Source organism: Chinchilla lanigera, unplaced genomic scaffold, assembly GCF_000276665.1.
Source record: "Chinchilla lanigera isolate Chin_1 unplaced genomic scaffold, ChiLan1.0 scaffold00003, whole genome shotgun sequence".
Taxonomy (NCBI): Eukaryota; Metazoa; Chordata; class Mammalia; order Rodentia; family Chinchillidae; genus Chinchilla; species Chinchilla lanigera.
The window spans coordinates 32364322-32369231 of NW_004955404.1; the positions used below are offsets into that span (position 1 = coordinate 32364322).

General features: G+C 34.8%; 1 long non-coding RNA gene across 2 annotated transcripts in view; it reads left to right on the forward strand.

The window, feature by feature from the left end:
- Window positions 1–573: 573 nt before the first annotated feature.
- LOC102024972 overlaps window positions 574–4910 on the forward strand; it is a 73064-nt gene continuing 68727 nt past the window's right edge. For both annotated transcript variants that reach the window (XR_259330.1, XR_001234931.1), the window contains exon 1: window positions 574–654. This is a non-coding gene — a long non-coding RNA (uncharacterized LOC102024972). The remainder of the gene's footprint in view (window positions 655–4910) is intronic.

Below are 4910 nucleotides of genomic sequence, written 5' to 3' on the forward strand. Positions count from 1 at the left end.
ATAACATGCGTGCAAAAGTTGCATCACCACAGCCCCATGCATATCTTCTGGTATACTCGAGATCACCTCAGGGTTGTTTGTAATATCTAATACAGAATATTGCTGTATAAATTATTGTATTATATTGTCTAAGGAATAAAGTCTATGCATGTTCAGTATAGATTTTTTTTTTACAAATATTATTAATCCACATTAATTGAATCCATGAACTTAGAGGGCCAAATATGCTGCTCTTTTATGATTTTTGCCATAGAGATAAGGACACTAATACCAGGGCGATAAGTTGCCACAGTTGCACAAATAGTGTGGGAAAGAGAGGTCCAGAGGTCTGGTTGACGGCCGTGGCAGAGGAGCGGGTCTGAGCACACTCGGACTCGTCATGTCCTCGGCACACCGAGTGAGTCGCCCTGCCTAGGCTGTCCAGCTCTGACCTCTTACTTCCGCACAGCCCCCCGGCCAAAAGTACCGCCTCCAAACCACGCCCCTAGCCCCGCCTACATTGCCACGCCTCTAGCCTGCTTAATAAAATGCCTGGTACTTCCGCAATAAAGTGGATCTGCACCATCAGCCTGGTCTCCGGTGTCTTCTTTTCACCGTGTCGCCGCTTACCACGGGCCCAGGTCCCTCGACCCAAAGAGGTTCTACCTCAAACTAGTAAGTGGCAAAATCAGAATTTCAAACCAGTTCTGCTTAGAGTGTTTACACTTAATCATTTTCTATGCTGCTATAGCAGATTAACCTGTTGACCTGGTTCTTTCCTTGATAAAATACATATTTTTTTCCTAGGAACTATATATAACCACTGAATATAAACTTCTGCAGTGAAGAAGTAGGCATATTTTCTTTTATTAATGTTTGTTCTACTGGCCTAAAATATTTCTTCTAGAATAAATTATATTCTTTATTTCAAACTTAAAAAGAAAGGAAGAAAATGTGAACAGAAAAATCTGTTGTACCCAAGCATGATAAACGTTAGGATGGGGAAAGGAGTTTGGAGAATGAGTCTTCTCAGTTCCTTTGGTATTCTGGCCCTTTGGGGAGAAGTTTAGAAAGGTAGGCTTCAAATCAGTACAAGAAACTAACCACTTGATCATGGCAGAATGAGTCTGTGCTAAGGGACATTGAGTTGCCTAGCATGAAGGAATCTGAGCAGAGGTTGATAAGTTGACAGAAATGTTATAAAGTGAACTTAAGGCATAAACATTGAGAATGATGCCCCTGGAACTTATTTCACTTCAAGGTTTAAAATCATTCTATAATTTGTATGATATGTCTTATCTTTTCTAAAATACCCTAAGTCTGTTTTCTCTTATAATGAGTGCTCTTGATCTAATCTAAAACTACTATCTCTCAGCTACACTGAATGATTAATTAGGTATGGCCCTTTATTTATTTATTTATTTGAGTGCTCTTGATCTAATCTAAAACTACTATCTCTCAGCTACACTGAATGATTAATTAGGTACATACAACTTTGACATTAGCCCCATCCTTTGTGATTCTCAAAATACTGTGATACTCTTCAGAGACTGTCCGTGGTGTACACATTTATTGCCATATTATAGCTGGGTTCAGTTACCTATGTGCTTCAAAGAGACATTACTTCACCATCCTAAAATACTATTTATGGGTTTAAAAGAATGAATAGCTCTTTCTTATATTGCCACCAAACACTTGTCTTGTATAAAGTTAGGTATAAATGACAGTTTTGTAGATAATCAGATGAAATTGGAGAGAAACTGTAGCTGTAGCTACAACTGTAGCTTGGGTGATCATTTTCTAAAGTGGTATATTAAATTGCATTGTTATTAACAATATTAACTGTAATTATAAAATTAATGCTTTTCAAAAGAACTTAAACTTTAAAACATATTAAGTGGCTGTAACTAATTATCAATGGCTTTTGTTGAATAAGGGAACTGAAAAAAAATTTTCTTCCTTTTTCATTGAAAGCATTCATCTTTACACTATATAGACATTTTTATAATTTTTTCCTATTTGGTTTTATTTTGTTTTTTTTTTTTGTTTGCTAGCACCTAAGATATATTCGGTATGATATAAGTGAAATTATTTCAACTAGCTGTTAGAAATGCTATCACATAAATTAGTGGGAATTAGTCTAAATTATAGGGTACAATAGGTAAATTAGGGTATTATTATTCAGTTTGCAGAATAATTCTTTTAAAATGAGAATACTTTGCAGATCAAAGTATTTCCTTAAAATAAGATTCCAGTTACTTTCCATTTACATCCAAATTTTCCAGCACTTTTTATTATATAAAATGAAAGACACTAGTACCTTTGGTGCTTAAGATTTTACAATTATCTGATAGCATTTTTTAAATTTTCATTTGCACATTCTGTCATTTCAGATTGTCAAGATTGACTCAAAATTACAGCCTCCTAATTTGAAACTTGATGGCATAGCTGAAATCAACTGTATGGCATGCCTTGTCAGAATTTATTCCTGTGAAAAAATGAAACTATCTTTTCCTACTTTTTTCCCCCAGTTGTAACTTGATTCATGTCCATTTCAAGTTGGAACACTCTGAAAATGATATGACCAGTCACATAAATCAGCCTATCAAGGAAGGCCTCAAACTGCTTTTTACCTTCTTTCAGAGGAGATGGGAGGCTATCAGGAGTCGCAAATGTGACATAACTGCTGAAAAGAATTTAGGCAAAGATGTTACCAAAAATGTATGATCATCGTAAGAATTCTTCAGACAACCCAAGTCTTGACTACTTATTTTGCTGTCATCTATTGCAACATATTATATTCACAAGATTCTCTATCTATGCATTTTATGTTTGGATCCATCCTTTCTTTAGGTAGAAATGAATCAGGTTAACTTTTTAAAACAAATGTGCAAACTGCTGGAAAACATATGTTTCAATTAAACATGATTCAAAGTAGGTTTTTATGGCTGTGAACTGAGTACAAGGGCCATTAAGCATTTTATGTTTCCTTGCTCATTATCCTATAATTCATTGTTGTGGTTGTATGTGCAAATTACTGAATGCTGGTTAAAATATTTACCTCTCTGTCCATCTTTAATTTGAGCCTCATTCAGTATATCTTTATACACAGAGAATCAGAGAACAAAATTTCAACAATAAAGATCTAATTGATTTTCATTAGTTATTCATGAATTGGACAGCATCCCATCTACAAAGTAAAAAGATTCTCTCTTGGAAGGAACAAAACAGTGAGTTTTTCTAAGGAAGCTTGAACAAAACAAACAGTACAGTGCAAAAAAATGAATGGGTTAACACTATATTACTTTAGGTAACTTTCCTTACAAGATTGAACTATATGGGATCTCCTTAACGCGCTAGATCTCCTTGACTGGGCCCATTATGGCTGGCTGCTGTGAATATCTTCTTTTTAGGAAACTGTTTCAGATTGGTTATGCACCATGTTATGGTTTGTATCTGGATGTTCTCCCAAAGCCTCATGCAGTCATGGGTCTCAGGCTTCTCAGAGGTGGCTGAATCTAGAGTTTAAGAATAATTCATAGTCCAATGCAGGGATTAAGGGAGTGAATGCTACACCTGCCCTAAGGTGGGTACTCTGCATACAACATAAGAGACAGAAAGAGGCTTGACCCTGCTACTTCTGTTATTGCATTTGCTGTCTTCTGCCACTAGGAACTGTTCTATAGCAAGCCACCTTGCCTGTATGCCAGCCAATTATGGACTGAAACCTCTACAAAATGTGAGCTAAATATACCTTTCCTCCTTTAATTTGGGGTGTCCGATATTTTGTCTCAGCAGTGAGAGCAAAGTAACTAAGGTACATCATTTGGCATAAGTTGTTTTTTCCTTTTCATACACATTTTGTTTGATCTTTTGGGTCCTAATGTAGGAATTCAGTCTAAAGCAATAGCCTTTCATAAATTTTATTTAACAATATCATATCTGTATCTATATATGTATGTCTATTTATTTATACAGTCAATCGATTCATATATATTTGAGAATTATTTACTTTTTAATCTGGCATTTTATAATCTTATCCCTAAAGGAAAAATATTTTCTTTACAAAATAAATGTTCCCACACTTTTAATATTGCCCAGGAAACATTAAGGTTTATTTTATTTTTACCTGGCATATAATAATTATACATATTTATGGAATGCAGTGTGATGTTTCAATACATGTATGTATTATATATTGCCCCAAACAGCATGACTAGCATTTGTATTGCCTTAAACACAAGTATTTATTTGCTTATATCTAGTTTAATTCTCAAAAAATTTACTGTATCTAGATGAACTAATTGATGATATTTGTTTTGGTGAGGTGTTATCTATTTTCTCAAAGCAATGAAACCAAAAACAGAATCTAGGCATTGTTGTAGTTCTTTTTAGATATTTGATCATCAATAGCTCTGCATAACTCTGTAGATGCCTGTCTCTCATGCTTTGTGACTGCAGTTGTTACAGTTAATATCATCCTACTTGTATTTATCAGGAAGTATCTAAACTATAGAATGTTTATTTGTATCTTATTTTTCCCTTTTTTAATAAGTTTTAGAGTGAGAGCTGAATGTTGAAAGCATTTGAAGTACTTCCTTATGAATTTTCATGCCTTCCTAATAAAATCTGAAAGTTGTACTTAGATTTGTTTCAAAGTTTCATTTTTATGAGAGGTCTAAGACCTTAAGCAAGAGACTTCCAGTGGGTTATGTCTGTTAGACAAATAAGGGCATCAAGAAATTTTAAATAGGAATATCCTAAAAAGATACTCTAAAGCTTTATTTTTGTTCGGTGTGTGTGTGTGTGTGTGTGTGTGTGTGTGTGTGTGTGTTTCTGTGTGTCTGTGTATCTATGTGCAGGGGTACAGGGGTAAAACCCAGGGCCTTTGCCCTGAGCTGTATGCAGTCCTGCTTTGGTTGTTTTTTTTT